This window comes from Macrosteles quadrilineatus, unplaced genomic scaffold (assembly GCF_028750875.1).
Source record: "Macrosteles quadrilineatus isolate MER2022 unplaced genomic scaffold, UCM_ALF_1.0 Scaffold_4__1_contigs__length_99947679, whole genome shotgun sequence".
NCBI lineage: Eukaryota > Metazoa > Arthropoda > Insecta > Hemiptera > Cicadellidae > Macrosteles > Macrosteles quadrilineatus.
In genome coordinates, this window is record NW_026542597.1 from 52,576,261 (window position 1) to 52,602,769 (window position 26,509).

The window sequence follows — 26,509 nt, forward strand, 5'->3', positions numbered from 1 at the left end:
TTTCTACCAAGTTTGAAGTAACTCAAGCAAGTTTTATTAACTTCCGCCCTTCAATTTTCGGCTTAACTTAGGTTGATTGAGATTTAATAATGAACATCGTCGTAATGAATTTACACTGGGTTTGAAAGTTTTAAATAAATAGGTTTGCTTATACTTCAATTTAATTTCTTTAACAACATATTACTAAAGTTTTGTTGTTTGGGATTTGATGTCAGTTTAGATTTGTTATAAAAACAACAACGATTTGTTTTTCTCCACAACTCTGCACTAAAAATTAACAACAGTTTATACTACATAACATATAACTAAAGAACAAGCTAAGTTAAATTCCATTCACATGCTACCATAAAATATTGTTTTATATTTTATTATTATTTGTTATTGTTGCTGCTATATTTGATATGTTTTCGTTCAATTGCTTGGAAACACATTCGCATTATTCCTGTTCTCTCGGAGTAGAAGCTAAGAAAAGATTCGCATTGGCTAAGAGTGATGTAAACTCAACAGATTCATCCCTCTTACGATTCATCTGTTCTACGATCGTAATGAAATCTTAATTCATAACATTGTAAAGTCTTCTTGTCAAGAAAACTGAATCGCTATTTTAGAAATTCGTATGTTTTAGTTGATCAAATCATACTACCATTTACTATATACCATAAGTAGTATCATTGACTATGGTATATAGTGTATGCAACTCATTTTCTAAATAATATGCATTGAAAAATTGTTGGTATGGCTTGTATTTAAACGTTTGTTATCTAATAGTTTGGAATAGTGACCACGATGGTGCGTTGTCAAAACAAACAGGTCCCGTTTAAGTATTGAATGTAATGTACCTTTTTCACATGATTCAGGCTACTTTTTCATACATATTTTGCACCCCACGATTTGTACGTAATCGAAATAAGGGTTTAAACAATTTGTATTGGTTGATGTATGTGTGGTCCGACTCGTCACAATCCTCCTCATAAGCCATAAAGATGCTTCAAGTAGCATAGAAGTTACTCAAAAAGACTAAGTCAATATTTTATCGATCGACTGGAAACATTTTCTTTATAATACAAATTGTGTTCGTCCAACAAACATTACATTTTAAAGAATTCTTATTTAACACATTTTACTTGTATAAACGTGGTACAGACGGTAAAAATAAAAATACCTGATTTTTTTGCTCTAGATTATATGTGGCTGCAATTTCCATTGCTTATAATCAAGGGTAACGTGCAACCAATTAGTTTCAAAGGCCTCGCTCAAGACTAAACCAAACCCGGGCAAACACAAACACTCACCAAGTGTTAACATTCAAATCGATGTTAACCAAAGTATATTTAGCCTTCCTTTGCGTTGATCACTTTAAAGAACACATGTGTTGATCTTCAATACACTAATGTGGTTACAATCTAGATACACACATTGATTTCGTCATTGTTGTTGTTTAATCTCATATTTTTTAACATTTTGTGGGATGATTATTAATTGATAATTGTCAATTATTATTCTGTATTATGTAATTTGTTGAAATAAGTACTTCTTGGTTGTAGATCATTTTTATGAATGTCACTTTGAATACTCCTGTATTATTCTAAATCTGCATAGGAATTTATTCCCTCTTGACTCATTTGGGGTTAAATTTCTTGCGTAAATTAAGTTTTTCGATCGCTTTATTTTTGCATTTATTATCGAAAATTGTACGTACATTTTTATGAAATGGCTAAATTCAAATCTTTAACGATTGATATTCTTTTCTTGTTTCAAAATTTTTAACTTTTCCCACACTCTTAAGTATTTAAATTTTAATATTTTTTAGATTGTAACGCTGATTTTTACGATTCTTGTGAGGGTCCAACCCTGGTTTTATTTACTACTCAACGTCTACTTTAATCACCTCTAGATTTAAAGCGAGTGCTACAACCACTCCACTACTAAGACAGTATACATGATGTATCAACATAAGCAACAACTGTTCAAGATAACAATCTCGATTATGTTTATAATTTTCAAATGTTAAAATATTGTGTTTGTAGGCACGAGTGGTCTCTCAGCAATAAAACTTCACACAATGACGGCGAATTTCGTTGTTTGTTAATTTTGTTTTAGTAGGAAAATGTCATATGTAAATCCACTCAGGTATATATACACAACTGTTATTCAGATAGAAAATAAGTTTGGTCTGACTGGTTTTTGACGTTAATCTGACAAGGGATTTTTCCAGTCTCGGCAATTTCCTTAGGAGCTACAGTAAGTTGTCGTCTGTTTTGTTGTTTATTTGTCTTGTTTTGCCAATAAATAATAAAATCCATCAATACAAAATTAACAATTTACAAACCTTGAACAATTATTTAACGATATTAAATAAAGAGAACATTGTCATTTGCAATGGACACTTGAATATTCGATGAAAATCTATCCAACACCTTAAATTTTAACACCTAATGTTTGTAGGTTATTAAAAGTATAACAACAAACATTTCCTAACATGTTGATAGCTGTACAAATGTTTCAATACACATGTGGACAGATCGAAAAACATCTCTACCGATGTTGAGTTCAATTTGGATGGTCACATCAAAGGTTTCAGTTTTAATTCAATTTCAGGACAGTCCTCTGCATGTTATCTATATATTGACTTTTTTGCCTTTTATACGAGTTTTTGTCATGTGTGTTATGTAGGAAACCGGTTGAACATATTTTGTTATTATTATTATTTTTGTCCAAAATAAAAGATTGACTATAACGTAAACGTAATGTGTAGGAAATTTGAACTTAGTAAACGTTGTTAAAGTTGTGGAGGGGATTATTTTGGTATCACGAATAGTAAAAAAAAATATAAATATATAGTTTTATAGTACAAATCTAACTTTTTTAAGCTTTGTTTTACTAATTGTAATGGAAATTCCCACAATAATCCCTAACAAACCTAAACACGCTCACAGAATAGCACGTTTCTAATTATCTGAAATGTAAACCTATTTATAAAGTTAATCCTATTGGAGAGAAATGTTTTAAGCGTACGAGAGGCTACTCTCATGAGAGTTTTGATAGTTATGAAGCTCTGCAGTTCGCCGTTGTCCGGTAATGTGATTAACGCGTGTCTTGTCCCGGAGGAATCGACCCCGCGTATGTTTTGGCTCTTCATTAAACAAGTTTTCTCATGTTTTCTGCCTCGTGTTGCTTTAGAAATACTGATATAATTTATCAAAGCTGTACTTCCATTAACTAAGTGTAAAAAGTGATCAACCTCAATGCTGTTTACAAGTTCTTAATATTATTGATAGACAACTCGGTCGTATACAACGGTGAGATTATTTGAACAGTGAATTTTATTGGGTATTGTAAAACCCCGCTGGAGGCATTTGATAGTTTCTTAACTGAATAGTGTGGTACCAGTTTAAGGTTTTTTAACACTTGATAATCATTCAAGAACCTTTTTTTTGTAGGCCTTTTGGGCAATATTTTAACGGATTTGTTCCACCTTTTACAGATTTGAGGTTTTAGGTATTAAATAGTGAGTGTCAACTCGATTAAATTTAGGAATTTAAAGATTTGAATTAATTAGGCTAACTGATTTAACTGTACGTTACTACATTCCAGTCTTATACCACTCCCTTCAACTTAAAAGTAATTAAATTATCCTTAAACCAATATTGAGAGAGTTTTCGAATCTTTAAATAAATTATTTTTAAGCCGATTGTAAGACAGCCCTTTATTTGCAGCTCAGTTACGACTAAACACAACAGTGGAAGCAGGGCAATAGTAGGATCCAATCGAAGCTATGGCTTCCCAAACTTTAGCCATCGATTAATTAAATACCGCGTGTAGTAGATGTTTAAATTGTTCAAGGGTTAATGATAAACAGCTTGTAAATAGATAAGCGGAGATACCGCGTCCTTTCTTCCCTCTCCCAGAGGGATTTATTTAAAAGCCTTGCGAAATAAGCCGCGACTATTGCAGCCACAGACGACAAAATATAATAGTATATTTCGTACCGAGGAAAGAAAGAGGTTTTGCATGCTCGAGATAGTTTTTAAGTTCTAGACAAAGTCGAGACAACAATACGTAGCTTTAGGCCTCCAATAATGTTAGTAAAACAGCTAAAAACATCCTAGTGTGGTGAAAATAAATTTGTCGCTACACTACTGTGAAATGATCTGTTTTCGTTACATTAATACCTGCGAAAATGCGTCATTACATTGTTTAATACGGCAAAAGAATGTTTACTGTGCGAAAGTGTTCACTATCTTATATTTTTTGTATTTTGTAGACGTAAACAAACAATTATTTGTTATTGTTTTGTGAACCAACAACATAAACTGTACAACCAAAGTAAATATTAACTTCAAATTGAAGACATAACCTTAAAATGCTAAGAGCTTTTTCATGTTCCTAATTGTAATGAAGAAATATCTTATGTCTTTTTAATTAAGAAAACCATTAGTCTTTGTTGTATTGTGATAAGTAACGTTCAAAACACGAGTGTAAGTGGGTCTATACATATTCTCGTCTATACAGTGCTCGAAAAATGCACTTCAAACATGGTCTCAAATATCTAATATTTTCACTCTTGTTATGAAAACATATACTGTTTTCTCCGGTTGTTATTATTGTTATTATGTACTAGCTGTTGTACCCGTGCTTTGCAACGGGAAGAGGACACAAAATAGAAACATTTTAATCTTTACATCTGTTGCATAGCCTACCAGTTACACATCCGCCAACGCTTTTAGAAGCAAAATTCAACTTTTATGGCCTTAATAGAAACGTTTAAACTATGACTTTTAAATCTGGTAAGTAGTGGATATCACCATTTTGGTTTTGATTAATTTTAAATCTTGTGTAGGCTGATATGATAAAAACTGTCCAAATCTTTGAGTAAAACTTTGACATACATGATTTACCTTCATCTCCCTTAGTTACATATCTTTTAATTTATTATTGACATTTTAAATTTTAATTTTGAAGTTGCAAAAATACTAATTATTAAATTTAAATGAACATTTTTTTTTTTAAATTTCACTCTTCTTTATATTAAATCACAAATCCTTCCATCTTCAGTTTCGTCACTCACAATAAATCATTAGCAAAACTAAGTCAGCTGTTATAAACTTTAGAAATATTGCTGTGCCTTAAAAATACAGTCTTTTGAAATATTAAAAAAACTATATCTATAGGTACTATAATAATTTAAACAAATAATTTAGTATTAAAGACAGCAGACAAAACTAATATGGTTATCAAAGCATCGAGGACTAAAAAATGTAATAGCAAATACAGTATACGTTTCATTGCATCTCTGATTCTACTCTACAAAAATATCAACAAACAACTTAATATACAAACCAGTTCTTTTAATCAGTTCCATCGTCCATTGCCTTTACATTTTCACACTTACCACTAAGTAAACATAGTAACAGATATTTCATTGATTTTAGAAACAAAAGAACACGGTGTACTGCTTAGTTTTATTATATTTTAATTGGTTTAATTTAATAAGTGGTGTGGCAAAACAAAAATAATAAATGAATCAAATAAAGTAAATGTGAACTGAAAGCTATGTTAAGATAAAATAAGAGTATTTTGTATGACCATTTGATAATTAAATATAGTTACACACATACAACAGATTTTAGAAAACAAAAATCAACGATATACAATTTAGTTATTGATGATATTCTTTAGTTTAATTTAAACATTTAGCAAAACACAATAACTTAATTTACCTTGTCTACATTGAACCAGAAATAAATGCTGTAAAAAACAAAAAAACTTAATTTACCTAAATATACATATAAAAAACAATGTGATGTGCAAGTTATGTTAAGTTAATCTAACACATGTTAAGCAGTTAGAATTTATTTAAAGTAGCCTCCAAATCCATACAAAACATCTATTCATTGTAATTTGCATACTGTTTCCATGAAAACATATCAATAACATTATTTTCATAACTTAGACGCTTTAAAAAATCCAAAGCAGAGCCGGAGTTGATACAGCATCGGTTATAGAATCTTTTTTTCTACAATCATTTACATAGTTTTAGAATAAATAATCCATGATAAAAGGTTAGATTGAAATAAACCTACCTCACGGTTATAAAAAATATTATATTTAATTTCTTTGTATCAGCTGTCTGAAATTGTGAAATATGCAGTTTAGCAGTTATTCTTGTTTACATTTAAATGTCAAATCAAATGTAAACAAACATTGTTAGTGTTCTCATCGCAGCCATGGAGACCAATCAATATTTACTATTAAAATGTTCACCTCAGAACTTTTAAAGCCAAAAGGCCTGTTCACACCGGCGTAGCAAGACGTCTGCAGACGTATTTGGTGTATTAATACGTCGCCCGTGCACTGTTCACACCGCAGCTACGTCTGACGGCTACGTAGCCGGCTTTTGTTTGTTTATTTCATTATATTATTTTACATTTTGTTTATATTTGTTAATTTATTGTTTATTTTCATTAGTGTTTCATGAATTTCAGTTAAGATTGCCACGGTTTAATTGCAGCTTTTATAGTACCATGAAAAGTCTGTTGATTAATGTGTTAATGTTGACAAAAATATTTCACTCTAATTTTAGGCCGTATATAGTAGGCTATAAGATTTGCGCTATATTATAATATTAAAAAATATATACAGAAAGCATGCAATAATTTTGCTCATCCATAAGGATTACATAATAAAATAGTCTATGGTGTAAGTAAGACCTATGTCTAGATATAATTCATTAATGTTTCAAAAATGTCAGCCCACTATATGAACCATAATAAACCATATTAAGAGAGACATTGTTTTTTATCAGGAAATTTGCAAGCATAAACAAAAAAAAGTGTACATTAGGTAATCGTATGATGAAGTATTAAATTGATCATATAAAGTTGTCTTAAGATTGTTATGTTATAGTCTAATCTGAATGTAATAGATTAATGCGATTTAATAATTTTTTAAGTGAATGTTTATGTTATAGTCCAACATTTACCACTAATAAATTAATTATGAGGTGTAGGGAGGGTGGCGGAGAACAGCCCGGTGTGCTAGTGCGCATGCGCGTATTCGGCTATGCGAGCTACGCGTAGCTAGCCGGCGTAGCGGCAGCGCCGTAGCTTCCGTAGCTCACGTATTAATACGCCGGTGTGAACACTCTCTATGAATTACATTAAGAGCTACGTCAGCTACGTATTTCTAAAAAGTATTAATACGTCTGGCTACGCCGGTGTGAACAGTCCTTAAGGGGCAAAGCCTACAGTCAGTATCGAAACGTGAATAGTCCTATAATGGTCCTTGATATGGTAGCTATATTTTTGTAAAATTTAAGCCCAGTTGGTTCAGTAATTTTTGCACCTATTAGTAACACACATACAGACAGACACCTTTAGATTTTTATATAATCTATATATTAATTTGAAACTGTTTTTCTTTGTCACAGCTATTTTGAGAGAACGGCTGGGCGTAGAAACTCAGTAGAGGTGTCTAAAGAAAGGTCTTGGTCTGTAGATGAGCCATCAAAAGAGAAACATGGTGAATTCCCTCGGGGCTCTGCCCCAGTTGCCTTTAAATTCCCATCCCATGTTATTCTTATGGAGGAAAACAAGGTTTTTGTCACAGCTAATTTGAGAGAACGGCTGGGCGTAGAAACTTGGTAGGGGTGTCTAAAGAAAGGTATTGGTCTGTAGGTGAGCCCTCAAAAGAGAAACGATGTAAATTTCCTTGGGCCTCTGCCCCAGAGGCCTTTTAAGTTCACTCTGCAATTTTGTTTACATTTCGACCATATGGATAGTTTTACACAACTTTTAATGAACCAGCTGTTAATATTAAAATTGTATTCAAAGGTCTACTGAAACTGTCAAAATTAAATGTTTACATTATTATTTATGATTTTAAATGGCTTCTCCACTGCATGGCAAGTTTTTTATAGTTTCAACAAAATGATGAATTTATGATACGTTTGAAATGTTTTGTTCAAAAATCTATGCTTTATTGCTCTTAGAAAATTTTAAATTATGAAATAAGTGTGACTTATCAATTTCAAAGGAACATATAACTATTCCTTATCGGGTTAGCTTATACATATTGTAAGGTTGGCACTTGCCTTTTTTTCCTACTTTCAATCACCATTTATTTTTAAATTCAAGAAAGAACACCTGAGATTCATTTATTGGTATAACAGTTTTTGATAATCGGGTTGAAAATTGTGTCATAGATGAGTACGTTGAGGATGAGAGCTGTGTTCAAGTTTTGGAATAGACTAACTACGAAGTCTATGGTTTTGGTAAAGTAGGTGAACTATATAACTATTCCTTATCGGGTTAGCTTATACATATTGTAAGGTTGGCACTTGCCTTTTTTCCTACTTTCAATCACCATTTATTTTTAAATTCAAGAAAGAACACCTGAGATTCATTTATTGGTATAACAGTTTTTGATAATCGGGTTGAAAATTGTGTCATAGATGAGTACGTTGAGGATGAGAGCTGTGTTCAAGTTTTGGAATAGACTAACTACGAAGTCTATGGTTTTGGTAAAGTAGGTGAACTAATGTAAATTCAGGTATTAAAAAAAATTTATACACAGTTTTTACTTTGATGTACACATGTAGGTTGAACAACGCATCTAAACCTCACTACATGCAAAACATTCGGAAACACAACAGTGTCATCACATCTCATCGCATTTGCATAGTTTGTTACCAATGCTGGACTAGGTTATGGATTTGGTTCCGCAAATTTTCAAGATTTGTGATAAAATTTCCTACAATTATGGTTCATTCCAATCCACGAAATACATGCACAGCTTTATGTGATCTATATGGCCAAGGCAAAACTACCCCATAAGTAATGAATTATCAAGTAAGAACAGGATGATTAAATACATGGGTCGATGTGACAAGAGAAGGATTTAAAATTGCTGAGATCGAAGTAAGAATGTTACTGCTTTCTGGAGAATCAGATATTTTTATCAAAAAAAGATGAAGATTTACTTATAAATCCGGATACAATCTGAATGATTTTCCTAAAGCAGATGGAATTAGTGGTTAGTAATAAATATTGACTCTTTCCATAACATAATAGACTAATTATATGAACTCATTCTCCCATATAGTGAAAGTGGCTTTGGTATGAAACAAACCCATGAACAAACAATTATAAGACTCCTAAAAAACCTTTTGGGCAACCTAAAGCCGATAAAAAGAAAGGTAAGAAATATTGTGTTCAACGAATTCATCAATCATGTTTTTTTGGGAACACAATCATCATACTTATTATTGCTTACCCTCCCTTCATATAACTAAGATTTTAATGACTTCACTCTATCCAACACAGTTAGCTGAATTTACATAAAACCTCAAGATTAACCGTCGATTTCGACGGGGTTCCACTAGTAGTATAGATTTTGAAGTTCTACGTCGTCATGGCTGTATGAATTACCTATTGACTTTGCTCCCTCAAGGATGAGAGATAACGCATCACTGGTGCAAAACTATACAATACACTCTGTACATCAGCATAGCCCCATTGATAGCTCACTCCCTAATGAGCTGGCCTATTGTCTCATTTACGTAAACAGACCTTAGTGTACTTAACGTTAACTCTAAGTCACACTTGTTTATGTTAAAGATAATCCTCTTTTGAAAAATCGTATTTTATACACGGTTATTATTTTTTTAATTTATATAAAACTTGCCTTGCAATTTGGGAAAATTGGAAAGTACGTTTATTTTGTAACCACTGTTAATAAAACATCTTATAAGGTTTGTCATGTTGGTTGCGATGGTATATTTGGCATTGTGGTAGCATGTTTGGTAGTAGAATCAGTAAGCAGTATCATGAATTGGTACCATCGTAGAATATGTACTGATCGATTATTCAGTTCACCAATTAGAGGAATATGAAGATTTATTATCTGTGATATTCGTAACCATAAGCAACTTAGTTTAGTGTATTATTCAGAGTTAATACGAATTAAAGAACGTTATCGTCATGAATATTACAATGGGTACGATTTTTCATAGAGTATTTTAATTTTTTCATAGTTAGATCAGTTAATGTACGTACCGGATCAATTAGCAATTTCAATTAGCTATCTACATAAAAAGGTAATTCAAAACAGGTGTTATGTCGTTCGAAACAGTTTTATCTATAATAAAATGTATGACTTATTGAAGTTCAAAACTATGCGAATTCTATACCCCTCCACACATCCTAATTAAATTTTCAATTTACAATTATAACCTTCTATCCGTAATGTTTGTGTGAACTCTTCGAAGCAGACACTTGCCTTAAACGAGCAATCTAATATTAACGCCACTGCTACTTGAAGTGACGGGCAGAGCACACATTCCCTTTGTAGTTATCCTTCCCACACTTTGAACTCGTCGAGAAACTATTTATAAAAGTCAATTTATAGCCTCTTAACTAGAAGATAATTAGATACATGTATTTTTCTTATTTTAAAATGTCTTTGTCACTTAAAAAACATTTACGAATAATAATAATGATAATGATGGAAATCGGGTATAATATAACAGAGCGTGCAGATTGGAAGTTGAGATTTGAAGAGGGTGAAACTTGTTTAGTTATATTTGTGAGGAACATAGCCAACACGTTCTTTTGATTATATTGCGTATGGCAATTGATATTTGTCAGGATAACATTTCGTAAACTAACTGAAACTATCTGACATTATTTTGTTCCCTTAACATTTTTGCTTTGGTTAAACGTTGTAAGTAATTATGGAACACTGCCTTAAAAATGTTTAAAGCGTGATACATTTTGGAAAGAATAATTAATTTAAAACACGTAAAAGAATAATAATGATAGTACTTAGAGGAAGAGAAAACACAAAGATTCTAAACTAGCCTACTGTTTAACACGTTTAAACTGCCAGTCTAGTAATTAGACAAATTCCCAAAGAATATAAGACATTCTATTAAATTGTTGGAATGTTTTCACGCTGCAGAAACTGGTTAGATATCTAAATTGGTTTGCTGTTGCAAACACATTCCTAGCTTATTATCTCATTACTGTATGTTTAAATGTTACCTTCTTCTAAAACATTACCAATTTTTATAATGTTCGTACGTGTATGGTCTCTAAGTTTTATTGTAGAAAAAATATAACGAGACTGACGTTGTACATTTTACTAAAAATATACGTAGCCTGCATGTTATAGTTTAGATTTTTTAATGTAATTTCTGCAAATAGTATCAACGATTTAGTAGTTATTTACTGACTTTGTCAATATAAATAAAACAACAAGAGATGTAGTTTATTGCAATGTATTTAGTACCAACAAAATTTAAAACTTTAAAGTTTTTAAGGGAACATGTGATGAATTCTTTAAAACTAATTTTAAAATAGAATGAACTCGCAGGGATAACTTTTGATTTGTGTATACATGAATAGATATCTAAATAAAAAAAATCAATATTCGACGTTATACCCGCCTTTGAATGCCTTATTCACCTTATCACAAAGGTTAGAAATGTTATCAGTGCCGAAATAGCTCAGTTGGGAGAGCGTTAGACTGAAGATCTAAAGGTCCCTGGTTCGATCCCGGGTTTCGGCAGTTTCATTTTATATCTGAAGTAAATGTTTTTCTTTTTTGAAAAATAAAATCACAGTGGACGTTTTAATAATATATATGTATTATCAGGAATTTCCTTTACATAAAATGAAAATAAGTATTTTGTTATATAAAACGATATTTCATTTCCATATGCATATGCAACAGCATTTATATTTGTTGTAAATCTTAAGGAGCTAGGGGGATAGACATTTTTTTGTCTTTGCTAAAAAATACTTTTCCTACCTCTAAATAATGCAAAAGTATTTAAAGTGTCGGATCGTAAACCACGTAGAATAGTTTTCAATAATTACATTTGGCTCAGAATCCGTATAAATTAAGCTACCAAAACCTTATTATTTATAACAGATCAATGTATGACAAAGCCTTAAATATGTATATGTGACTGAGGTATTGGTACATTAATTTTACATTGATAAAACATTTATAAAAAATAACATTTTCATATTTTACAATTTTTAAAATGATTTGTTTATTAGACCTGTTATTGTTATTGTTATTAAAATTCCACACACGGCTCTTAAAGAACGCACCTATCATAACAATTATCATTAACATAATTGTATGAAATAGTATTCATTATTGAAACTCAAATATTTATTCAAACAAAGTGTTGGATCCACTATCAAAGACGAATATATCAGTTGCAACAGGATAATTTATTATGTCAATGTTTCCCTTGACAATATAGTGTGAAAACAATTTATCATGTTCGTTGTTGATGTCAGTCTTATTTTTCTAAAATTGTATTCACACATTTACTGAGTATACACGTTACATCATTGTATAAAATCAACTGCTATCCTGAAATGTGTTAAATACTTAGTTGTGTTGTATTAAAAAAATTTAATAATATAAATACCTTTTCGAATGTAACAAAGCAAAAAAGAATCTTTTTTCGAAACAGATGTGTTTGTATACTATCCAGTTGAACAGGATATACTGCTTTTATTCAGAGTAAACAATTATATTGTATTTAAAAGCAACATTGTAATAAAATGATCATTATAGTGTGTGTATTGTATTTTCAAACGCCTGATCTAAGACATACGAGCACTCGTTGATTATTTAAGTGACAAAGAGGAGCTAAGTTTGCTCGGCAGCTGAAATTTTGTATGTAAATGACAAAACTTTACCCTCGTATGTGCACTCTAAGTTTAGAAAATTGTTCTACATAATGTATTATGTTGGAACATAATACCTTTTTACCGACTAAAATTATGATTAGTGCCTATTTGGTAGTAAGTAAATATTTAACTTTTTACCCTAGCTTACTATCACAAGTCTTGAATTCTTGCTAGTAAATCAACGAACCTACCATTTTCTAGGATATTGGTACGCCTGAGTAGCAAAAAATATTTGAATATTCCAGTCATCTGATTTCTTTGTGGTTTGTTCTATTTACCTAAAAAGAAGTAAAAAAAAAAACTGTGTAAAAGTGTTGTTACAATAAATTCGTATTTTTTGTATTAATTACTCTGTTATTCTATTCTTATAATCCACTAAAATAAATATGTATATTATGAACTACATGACATTTGTTGTACCAAGGTCTGCAACTTAAAGTATAATAACTGAGATATTATTTTACAAACAATTATATGATTATTAAATTGTTCTAGTTTAATTGTTTCTATTGACACGTTGATCTCTTTTAACATAGTTGTAAAGATTACAACGTGGTTTAGACCGAGCAAAGAGGCACGGAGGAGATTTTTACTGCAACACTTGATTAAATCTGTTTTAATATCAGAGGTTTTTGTCTGTTTTACTTCGGAAAACAAACCATTTTACGAAGTGAGATGCCAGCCTTTTTATTACAGTATAGGCACTGTTTTTGTGAAATCTCTTAATTTTACAAATAATTATTTATGAAAATCAATGGGTTTTTAACTTAACATAAATCTTCTCTGTTTGTTTTGCCATTTTATATTGGAGTCAAACCTTTAAATATTGATGTATTATAAGTTGTAATTGTATATTTTTTATGAAATGGTCGTAGTATTAATTTCTATTGTTTATAATCATACATTCAAACCTAAATCATTACTTATTATACATTTTTAAACTGTTCGAAACGTAAGATTCTTAAAATGAATATTTCCAGTAAAGAAATATTGCACTCTGACACAAGAAGTAACGTTTAACATAAATTTATTCGAAATTCACTCAAGTTTATTAGTACGTGATCATTTTTAATTACCTCTTAGCCCACTTACGTATTGTTAAAACCAAACATTACAATGTTTAACGAATTATATCACAAAGCTGTAGTTGGAATTGTGTGATGGATTTCCAAGTACAATGGCTCCGTTAGTTGCCTACTAATTACATTTATCTAGAAAATCCTTCTTTATTTATGCGAACTTCTTTCTCAGATGCGTTACTCGGGTACACATATGAAAAAAACGAGTATACATTTCTAATTTGGTAAAAAAATTGGGAGGAATAAAAATATGTTAAACAAACCATTAGTTTATTTAAAATTGCATTAAAATCCCGGTTGTGTTAAAAACACGCATAAATGTCACAATACTTCGAGAAAAGTTTTTTTACCATATTGAGGCATTTCGTAATTGGAATACTTTTAGTTAGTTGTTCATATTTTGGAAACCCTCTGCATTGTATATACATTTCGTTTGGATAAGTTTAAATAAAGAATATATTTATTTCTGTACTATTTGCTAACAATCTATGATTGTTGTAATGCAAATTAAGAAAACAATTTTTTTTGTATAAAGTAAGGTATTTGTATTCCCTAATTAATAGCTTAGTAATCTTCATTGAATTAATTCGATCACTAGTCAGAAACCCTTCCTTTTTAATTTGTTGATGAAAATATCTCAGTCGATCTCAGAATCCTTATTTTAGCTTTTAAAATTGCCTTTAAAGTTTTACCCTTTTCAAAAGTGTCGCTTGCAGAAGGGATATTTGTGATCAGTAACACAGTACGTTGACCTCAAGAGATATTCCACGAAATTCCTATTTTAACTTTCATTAAAAGTTATAAGGAAGTTAGTTAGTAATTGTTATCTAATAATTATTTGGTGATATTTTCTTATTGTCACCATGATCATCTCATCATGATCATTATTATCATTCTTTTGTTGAATTTTTCTTAAACGGTACACCAAACAATTATCCATTTCAAATATGAATACCCGAAAATAAGATTATTTCTCCATTAATTGCACTATTAATAAAATAAATACGATTATATACAAATTTAACATTTAGTAAATATACCGATATTTAGGGTTGGTTTAGTGTTCTTTCCTCAGTCAATCATCGGTATGAATTAAGGTACCGTAACTACAATTAACGCTTAAAAAACTGTTAGATCCATATTTGGTCTTTAAAAATTTCTACAAGCACTGGGAAATCAATTCGGCATTCATTATCAGAAACTGTTGTAAGAAATATTTTGGATATAAATTCACAGGGTGTCAAGAAATGAGATGTGAAATGCTGTAAGATGCAAATGCTATTTATCATAACATGAAGGAGGCACAAATTTGTGGTTGTTATGATTTGTTAAAATTGTATTCAACGTTCCGATGAACAAAATCGAGACAGTATAGAAATTAGCTCAACAGTAATAAAATAAAATATTTACTTTAGAATAAAAATCAATAAAATAAATACTTTAGGTCTTTTATAGACTACCCTACATAGAAATGTAAATTGATAATATGGTATTTCTCCTGTTCGTTTAAAAATAACATTAACATTCTCAAAATTTATTTCTAATTTTTATATACACAAAAAGCTTTGATTGCACTCTAAAATACTTAAATCTACTTTTTACAGCCGTACTTTTATTAAAGTTAAGTAACTATTGATGGTAACAACGGAAGTGTTTTATATGAAAAGAAAAGTTAATTAATTATTGAGATCTCATTACGAAGTAGAACTTCTCAAGGATGTTACTGAGTGGATCTTACAGGAATTAAATATTCATAATATCTAATTGGGTCTGAGACGCTAAAGGGTTACTTAATTATTACTGTGTCGTATATTTTCCCAAAGAAGTTACAAACATTGAATGGATTTTTTATGTCTTAACTCGTGGTTTCAAAGATACTCAAACTTAACATTTCACAAATAAGTTACGTAAGTTCTTTTTATCACATGTATTAGAACGATTAATAATAACAATAAAAAAAATTATGCATGAGTTAATCCTTGGGTTAAATATATATTTTCTTTGCCATTGTGTTTTTAGACTGTCTGTGTACGAGTTGAATCCGTGTCCTTGTTTATTTTTCAATTTTAATTGCAGAACCACAAATAAAATACAATAATGCAACTTTTTGTGGACAGGTTGTGCGATAAAAAGTTGCAAAAATCCCGCAAAATATACTGTATTCCTTAGTACTGTATTTGCTATTCATATCGGCAATGTATATTTTGTTATTTTTGACTTACCCCAGTTAGTTTCTGTTACAGAGGTTTAACAATATTAATTAAATCGTGTAATTTAAAGGAGAAATTTTATTTATATAGATACATTTTTATTAAAACAAGACAAATCGTCATAAACGATGGACTAATAATATGTTGATTGTAAATGTTGAAACCACTGTGATTGTGTGTATACTTAGTTATAAAGTATTGCATTGTATACCTCTATCTCCAGAATATTAGTAAAGGTGCTTATTTATTGTTCGCATAAAATCCGCTGACAACAAAAGTTTCCTTTAGAGGATTTGAATCTCCCTTGATCGCGCCTTGCTGCATATCTCTAGTAAAACCTGTATTACTCAAAACTAAACTAATTTCTACAACATTTTTTTTTAATATTATTAATTGTAATATACATTGATTGTAATAATATGTTTGCAATTTTACTTTATAAAAAACATTATTATAATTCACAGATTAATTCACATAATAGGAATAAATAAAAACACTATTACACTTTTACAATTTTACCATTGAACTGAATTACAAAGGTCTATATATTTCCAAAGATATATTTATTATAATCGCTAATTTTACCAACCCAATCTCATTATACCATTGCTGATACCGTAATACATTCAGATGTGCCCAATGCGAGTATAATTATGACGTGCACTGATGCACTGTTGGCATTATCATAATGCTATCATAATACATTTCAGGTTTAACATACATTTGGGTTGATGATAGGTTGAAGTACTTGCTAAGTAATAAGGTTACATGTTTGATCCTGAAAATCACCAATCTCAGTGATGTTTCTAAATTGGGTTCAGCAGCTAGCTTTAAATAAATGGCTGTGACAAAAACCGCTGGTCGTACTCAGTAGGGCCTTTAAAGCAAATACATCTTTCTTTATCACAACATTCTACACTCATCTTTCTGAGTTCTAGTTCAAATACGTATTATTGTATAACTGCCTCTGTTATACAGGGTGAGTTTTAAATGAGTCCCCCCTATTTTTTTCTGCATTTCTTTGGATATCAACTCCGTACCACGTCGGATCATTGTAGAGTAGTAAGTACTTCATTTTGACTGGGATAAATGTTGACCGCCATCTTGGATACACAATATTGGATAAACAAAATTATTTTCAAGCGTAAAGGTGGGGTTGTGACTCATCGTTTCAAACCTGATTTTTACTTTATATACGATGCTGCAATCTGTTTTCAAAATATTAATCCATTAAAAAGTTGTTAGGAGTATTCAAAAATAATTTTTGTATTCATTTTTATATGACGCAATGTTAGAATTCGCCCCTAATCTTTTAAATTTGCTAAAAAAAACTAAGATTAAGAGTTAAGGCTCTGATCATTGTAAGGTCAAATTGACTTCATTTTAACGAATTATTAATTTTCGGTCGATAAAATGTAAAAATTACTTTCAAAAAGGCTTTATTACTTTTTAACGGATTAAGATTTTGAAAAACAGATTGCAGCGTTGTAGGCTATTCAGTGTAAAAATCTAGTTTGAAACGATGCGTCACAACCACAACCCCACCTTGAAAATATTTCTTTGTATCCAATATGGCGGATGGTGGCCAATAATTTATACCCAGTCAAAATGAAGTACTTACTACCCTAAAATGAGCTGATGTGGTTCGGAGTTGATATCTTAAGAAATAAAAAAAAAAAAAACAGGGAGGGACTCATTTAAAACTCACCCTGTATAATGATAATGACTATAAGCTGTCATACATTAAAGAAATGAAATAGATCGAAGACACTGGTACACTGTCATAAAAACATATATGACGTAAATTTATGACTTCTCTGGTAAACAGTCATACGTCACATTTATGTCGTATATTTATGACATCACAGACCCTACATACATTTGTGACATCACTGTTGCCCTGGCAAGATTTGTCGTGTCTGGTCAAAGCCGCATAACAACTTTTGACATCCGCCGCGGGAGTAAAGAGATTGAAATAGCTTCTCTTTGGAGCCCCACCTGACTATCAAACTCTATTTCGTTATTGAGAGACGTATCACGGCTTCTACTTTGTAGTTTTCCTTTCAGTGTACGTGTAGTGTCACATTCGTCGAGTTTCATTTACCGTCAGGTCATCTGGGATTATATTATTCGGCGTAACATGATTGTCACAGCATTGTGTCTAACGTTTACAATTTCAGAGCTATTTTTTCCCTCAGAGCATTATTTTTCTTATCAACGTAAACAGGCATAAAGAATTACCTATGGCATTTTCCTGCTAAACTTAAAGTTTAAAATTACAATGTTATATCTGTACACTCAGGTTGACGTCAGTGTGATATCTTCATTCACCAATAATATACGGTAACAAAAATACGCACATACCAGGTAATCTAATACACTAATTTATAACTCGTATTGTCGTTCTTTTTGTTTGAGGTTGGTTTAATTTGTTTATTCACAAATTGAATTATACAAATATAAAATATAAAATAATAGGCCTGCTTTATATTTGACATTCTTCATTATGAAGGGTGTTATAAATATTACGTTATAAATCAAAGATATTCTGGTCAATGTGTATCAGTTCACCATCTGCATTTCCCTCAAATATTCCTACATGCTACCTGAAATTGGAATCAAATAAACTGAAAATATTGCTAAAATTGCTCACAGACGAAGAACCTCGGCTTTTAAAAAAAAATTACTTTTCATTACATTCTATGTCTTTTGGTGAGAGCCACGTTGGATTGGAAATGAGACTATTTACATTATTTACTTACTTAGCTAAAGTGATTCCGAGAAACCAAGTAATAAGGAAGAGCTGAGCAAAGGTTTAAATATTTGATTTTCTTTGTGAAAATCTCCTAAAGTACTTTACGTATACAAACATACAGTGCCAATGTAATTTGCAAGTGTAGCGGAACAGCCAAGTGAGCGAAGTAATTCTCTGTGGCGAGACTACGTTCAGTTCAAGCCTCAGTCTCAGTCATCATTAGGAAGCGAACATCTTTGTGTGTCTTGATGACAGTATCTGCAGTAATTATGTCTTCAGTGTTGAATGCTGTGTCGCCTTTACGGGGTTCCTCCGTTTGAAATATCTGTTTGAAACTAAAGTTAGCGGAAATTATTCTCGTATAATCTCAAGTTGTATAAAACGATCGTAGAAATAACCCGTGTAGTCTTCCACTACTGTCAATACAATGACATACACATATTTTATGCGAGCATATATACATTTTATTATATAGGGTCTGTGTATTCAAATTGAGTTTTCGATGATTTTAAGTCAAAGTTAGTATTTGGTAAATAAATAGTTGATACATAAAAACACTTTTCGGTACGTTTACCAAACAAACAAACATGCATGGCTTTCGACGAGTTAGGAATCTAAATGGGACAGCATTTATTGAATGAAAGTAGCTTGTATGAAACGAGACTATTTTTAAAAGGAATTGTTGTCGTTTTGCTACAATGGATCATTATTTCAAACATTTGAGAGCGACTATAAAAAAAATTTGTTCAAAATTGAATAATTAATGATTGTTATTTCATTGGTTTATTTGTAGGTTTGTTTTTTAATTGAGTAACTCATTTTTGTTGTAAAGTATGATTTAAACTTGTGAAATATAGTTATTCCTATGTCGAAAAAAAATTCAACACTACAAGTTGTACAGTTACAGTTTTTAAATAATATTAAAGACGTCTGGGATTTAGGTAAAAAGTGTAAAAGTGTATTTTGTGCTCGTGTTTGAAATTCTAATACCGTGTGTTATATGTTTGTATTTTTAATTTAAACTGCGTTTAAATATTTATAGGAATCAATAAATCTTACCAATATTAACTAAAATAAGGAGGCAGGAATACTATATCAAAACCTCCATACATAGATCAATGCAATATTTCTCACATAACGTAGTACACACGCCGCGTTTCTCCTACAAACGACGTTATCTATTTTTCACCAGCTGGTTACATTTGCCGCCAAAACAGAGCTGCATAACGTCAATTGGCGGGTATTCTAGGCGTCTGACGTCATGATCACTCTTTTAAATATTATCGTTCAAACTGTTGATTTGTATGTTTCCCAACGGCCTGTTCCTCTTTTTATGTTTATGTTGTTTTTAAAACGTCAATACTGTTAATATCAGTCTTATTATAATCAATATTCATTTGGAGAAGAAAATTTTTTTTAATTTTTGTCGACTTTGTTTTAAAAATACGTTTACTTGATACTTTAAAGACGTTGCTTCGGAAAATACATTAAATATCTGTATGGAACAGAATTTTTCACATGTTGAGTTTTTATTGTTCAAGAACAGCTAAACTTAAAAATGTTATCATTTTCATCATTTCGACTCATGTTTGAAGATAAGAGTTTAACGTTATCATGAACAAAAATACAAACCCGCAAAGACTTGAACATGTGAATTGATTGTTGGTTTTCTCATATATTTTGCAAGTTTTAACAAGTTGTAACGATTCTTTTTGTTTTCAGGTACGTCAACTGTCTTTCACGTTAAATCTAGTTTTGTATTGATTGGTAAGTTCCAAATTCCCTATTCCAAACACCAATTAAAAAATGTAATCAAACTGTCACACAATTTAGTGTTATATAGTAGAGTAGTGTTTTGAAGTAGTAATATTATTTCTAAATTAAAAATACACGATAGTCACATAATATATATGAAAACGGTTTCTTTCGAAAATAATGATGCTCAGTGGAGAACACGTGCTCATTATAATGTCATGTAAGGATTGGATAGCTTACGAAAGAAAGCTCGTCATTTGCGAAACATATTTCAAATGATAAAGTTCAGATAACGAATAAGTCTAAGAAACGATGTCAGAACTTGAATAATTACAAGGAAAATATTCTTATTTCAATAAATCACTATCCTCAGTCGAGACATTATGTATTCCCTCAAAGTATGGAAGAATTATCAATACTTTAAATGTATTACTTGTATTGACGAAACTGTATTTTCTTCCTCAGCTGCTTGCTGGCAACTGGTTTGTGTGGCACAATATTATGCATTCATTAATTCTCAACTTAAACGAGGATTTTTAAATCAAAATTTTGAACTCCAGATAAACTTAAAGTACACGTGTATGTATACCCTACTTTATATTGACAAATATACCTGATTCCAGTAAATGTATGTATTCATATCGAACTTCAACATTTTACATACAAGATTATCGCTGTATTTCATAGATAATGTATGTGTGATATCATGACGTCACCCACTAATTAACACAGTGTTGGGGGGTTGTAGGGGGGGGAGAGATACATACTGCTAATGGGATACACTTGTAGCAGCATTGCAGTCAAGCACTGTAAACAGATCATCTGTCTTAGTTAATGAAACTGTGTGTTACAAAATGACTTCAAACTAGAAAATTATTACCTAGTAAACAACTAAATTGGATATATAAACTCCCATTTCGATCTTTGAAGGTGCTTAATCGTTAGATTTTTAAATAAAGTAGGTTAAAAAATAAATTGGTGACATCCTCTGGAATTAAAAATTTTGTAGGATTTCAAATATACGTTTAAGTTTCTTCGTTCTTAGTCACTGAATTGAATGTTTCTAAAATATTCAAATAACCAAAAACGATTATAACAAGTCCGATTACTATACAATATATTGATACCCCCACCTACAATCAAAGTGTGGCAAACTAAAGGTGAAAATTAAATAAGTGAAAAGAGAGGGGGAAATATAGTTATACATTCAATCTTGAGTAACTGGTTTATTAGTACTAACAATTATTGACTTCACTCTAATAGAGATTAGACTCATTCAATTATGTAGTATTTTAGATTAAAGTAGCTAGATTCACTCATTGTGGTTAATAGTTACAATTATTTGTTTCAAAAGCGTACGAATTTATAAATTGAAGTATTCTTTGGATATATTTTCACAAAAACTCAGTTTGCTTCTTCGCGGGGGAAAATATCTTTGCTTCTACAGTTGTAATGACATTTTCCACGCAAAGTGCCGAGGCGGGAAAGTGATGCATTTTCACAACAAGGTTTCATTTTGGTGGGAGAATACATCGCGATGCATCATCGTTACTGACATTTTGAAAGTCGTCTAATTTTGGAAGTGTTGCGTTTTAGTGCGGTTTCAAAGATCAACACGAATATTCGTCATGCACTGTTTGGATTAGGATGTCACTAACTTGTTTGTGTTCACACAAAAAATCGTTTTTGATTATGTTTTATTTTTTTATATTTTTATTTAACATCGCCGCGCTTGAAAGTGGGTTTCATTCATATTTTCAGTGGATAAAACTACAAAAAATAAATAAATGAGTATAGTTATTTGCATTATAGTTACAAATAACTCATAACAGGTTGATAGTTAAATATAAAATCCTAAAGGACAATTTTATTTTTATTTTAAAAGTGTTTACTGATAAATACATAACGGGTTGTCAGACATTAAAATCAATTCTCTCGGAATCCCTGACATCTGAATACACCGCATCTCAAATGTCAGCTTCCTTTACAGACACAACGACGTTTAGATATCTGTTTCCTCAGTTGTTGCCACTCACTTTGGTACCTAAACATTTACCGAAAAAATTAATTAAAAATAAATAACGTAAAATTTATATGGTCTGATTCCATGAGCCGTAGAAAATGGTATTCCTTGGATTAGTTCTTATCCGTAAATAATTTTCCAAATATATTAATTGTAAGAGTTGAAGTAGGTTGTATTATTTTCAAATGCTTTGTGGAACGAATAATAATCTACATACCTACTGAGATTTTTTACTTCTGTGAAAATATTTGTAGTATAATTTACTTTTAAATGGTATCAAAAAAATGGAAAAGTAACAAACAATTGTCTGAAATAAATAGATATTAAATAACATAAAATAAAAATATAGCAAAAATAGGAAGTAACTTATTTTGAGTCCGCTGATTAAATATAAATGATTTGTTTGAGATTTCTTTTCAAATCAATAGAATTTTTTTAACTATAATTTGAATTAGACTAGAAACGAAAATCAGTCAAATAACCAAGTCAGGTAACCTGTGTGTCTTAAACAGGAACTAACATAAGTATACTTATGTGCTTAGTATTCTTTACATCTGAGTTCTTAGCGTGTTACAGGCGTTACAGCCATGTAATAGCACACAATAAAGCTGTTACTTCTGTAGTAATAGTTCCGTTGGGACCACTACAGGCTGATGTGTCCCAAGATGTAGCCATGACGCTGCAGACTCAGGGTAGTTAGAGTAATGTACACCCTCATTTAACACCTCCCAGCGATTAATCTTCCATTCATGGTTGTCCCTGAGGAAAATATCTTGCTTAGGTCAAATATTTATTGGTGTACTGTCCAAACGATGGGGAAGCGAGCTGGTGTAGTGGTTAGAGCGTGGGACTTCGGTCACCGAGGTCCCGGGTTCAAATCCTGCCAAATCACCAATGGATTTTATCTAAGTGATAATGCCGCAACATGTCTAGCGTGAAGTAATGTGAAAAACAATAATTTCGGGCTCGTGCCTAGCGTCCTAGGACAAAAACTGTACAAAAGATACGCAAGCTGTTGCATGATAAAAATTGAGATAAAAAGATTAAGATTAAGATAAAAAGATGTCCCACATAAAAAATAAAAAGTGTTACTTAATACCACGAACACCTCAAACTTCTAAAGCATGATGCAAAACTTTGTCGTATTAGTATTCTCGTGGGAGCCTCAGTTTATTTTCAAGCTTATTGCATTTTCAATTAGTACATTATATAAACTGTTTTCAAATTCTAAATTTACCTGCTGTTAGTCTATTTATCTTATGTGAATTGGTTATTCGTAAAGCTATTTAGCAAAACATCCAACTCAAAATTGAATTACACCTACGGATGCAAACGTTTTCCGATAAATATTTAAGTTATAATTAATGATAAACCAACATTTAAATACTGTTATCAGATTTCAAGATATTAATTTAACCAAAGTTAGCGGTTTAACAACGGTGAATGAATTGCAAATACGACAATACAATATAACTCTGCGATGAAGTTGACAGGTTTTTGTAATGTCGAAGATTTGGACATTTAAATATAATTTGTATGCTATAGAAGGGGTTTCCCAGGGTACACAGTCATTTTCACTCAAAAATGCATAAAGAACTTAATAAAGCATTAGTTGTCAAAGTCAGTTATATTTTTTCCATAAAACTATGCAATTATAATATTGTTTAATCAATCATACGCGTATGCAGTTGTTCCCTTAGGTTGATAAATAATACAGTTCGTGTAAATCGGTTCATCGCATGAATGGCTTTGGTAATTAATTAATCCTTTCTCCCCCTCCTCCACAATCAAACCACTTCAGCAACGTTTGTTGAACTTTGCAGCATTTCCTGTAAACTTGCAAGAGGTTAACTTTTTAAAGCTCAGTTGTAGTAAACATTTAATCCTTTAAACCGGTCGTTGCGTATTCAACGAGTATATTATAGTTGTTGCTGTGTTGTGTTTAAGATTACTAATTATTTATGAGACAAATTGGAAAAAGATACATACAAGATCTCAACAGTGGATCTTGTAAATTTTCACTAAAAAATTACATTGGTTGATCATGTTATTCAATGCATAAAGTCTATGTAAAACTACTTTATTAAAACATTATTTTACACATTTTTAATATTTATCCAAGGGTTGGTGATTAGACCATGGGACTTTTATACCATAGACATGTTTTGAATCAGATAGTTTGGATGGTTTTGAGTCCACCTTAAGTTCTATGTATTCCTATATACAATTAGATTTAATTATAACAATTAGAGGTCTTTAAAAATTGTAATAAGAGTTTGCGCTTTAAATTTACGCAGTTTTGTTTTGGAGTAAGATAAAAATCTGAAATTCTTCATGGTATTTTTCTTAGTTAAAATGTTCAGAATTGAAAAAAATATTAAATAATATGTATGAGGTTACATTGCCTTATATATATATTATATCACAGTGATTCAGAAAAAAACAACATACAACATAATATTAAATTTTAAATGTGCATCTTCATCACTTACCCATGGTCTTACCTGGTCTCTAACCATTTAATCTAAGGTTTACGCCTAACTTAATGACATATCATAATTTCATTATTTTTCAATCGTCTGGACATGTAATCTTTTTGCACCCCTTAGGTAAATATTTGTTCGTTTTTTTTATCCGCAGTTTAAAAACATGCCATTATTGTTTCAAGATATTTGGCAATAAAAACAAACTGTAAGCAAACAATTGTTGTCAAGTCAGGAAATTACCTGTCACGGCAGGGCCTTGCAATACACGTCTCGACCAGACGGTTTATGAGGTTATTTTGTAAATGCGTCTTTGAATATTTAAATAGTTTCTAAGATAGCTGAACTGCGTAGTGTTGTAAAACGTGTTTATATTCTGTCAACTGTTGTATATGCAATTCAAAGACTGCCTACCAGGAGATGGACAAAAAGGTTTATTTTCTAATTAATGTATTTAGTGTTTTTTTTAATTTGTAGTTAGGCATGCATTTCATGCAATGTTTCGCTACGCCCATAGTAAGTCCATGTGTGTTTATGTTATTACACGGCTTGATATAAATGTTTTTCAACACTCTTATATATACAAATCTGTACACTCAAAACCTTTACAAAGAGTTAGTATATTCTATCGTCGTATACCAGGTTTTATATCGATTACGCCCAGTTACACCGGTCATCAGGTTCGATTCAAGACAAAAAAAAAAAAAATGTATTCATTCTTAACTCCTATTGGTGTTGAAAGTTTCAGAAACAAATTTCAATAGCTTAAGCCAATTTTACTTTATCAATATACGTCAGTGAGATGAGTTTGTGTGTGTGCGAAGAAATTTAACAGTGCCATGTAATATAGACTTTTTAAAGTATTTGAAGTTGATTGATAATTGACCTAACACAATCTTACTTGGTAGTTAATTAATATCTACTGAATTTCAGTTACATTTACTCATGGAAATGCGCAACGTGATTGTAATGTTTCACCAAAGCGTCAACTCTAGCAAAGATTGTTCACGGTCGTGTAGAGTGAGGTTCAATCATGTTTGAACATGTTCGGTCGTGTATAGTTGTAAAGTAGCTAACTTCAGTTTCAACAGTCGTATACATTCACTCCGGTGCCATTGACAACCGTATCGGCAATTAGTAAAGTTAAATTGGCTCGGGAAACGCCAATGTTGAATGGGGTCAAGGTATTTTCAGTTTAAACTGTTTCCAATGCCTTTTGGTAAGCGTATTTAGTTTTAGATAACACGAAACTAAACTTACTATGTTTTATGTAATTGTCTTTCCAAAAAATAACATTTAGTATCATGTTTATGAAATATCTGTCTCTTACAATTTCAACCAATGCTAACTGCTAAACTATCAAGATTTCTTTTAATTTCCGGGACGTAAAAGTAACATATGTTTTCAATCAAACTCCACATGGTTAGGGTATTCCCTAAGGTCAAACAGTATTGTGCAACTATGTTCAAAGTTTTGTTTATAGTTTCTATT

At 31.0% G+C, this 26,509-nt stretch overlaps 1 protein-coding gene and 1 non-coding gene across 4 annotated transcripts in view; both read left to right on the forward strand.

The window, feature by feature from the left end:
* Positions 1–26,509, forward strand: part of LOC128991595 (rho GTPase-activating protein 7) — a 298,481-nt gene that overhangs the window by 138,282 nt on the left and 133,690 nt on the right. The gene's annotated exons all lie outside the window — the stretch shown is intronic.
* Trnaf-gaa (transfer RNA phenylalanine (anticodon GAA)) lies at positions 11,496–11,568 on the forward strand. Its single transcript has one exon. It is a non-coding gene; the product is annotated as a tRNA-Phe (tRNA).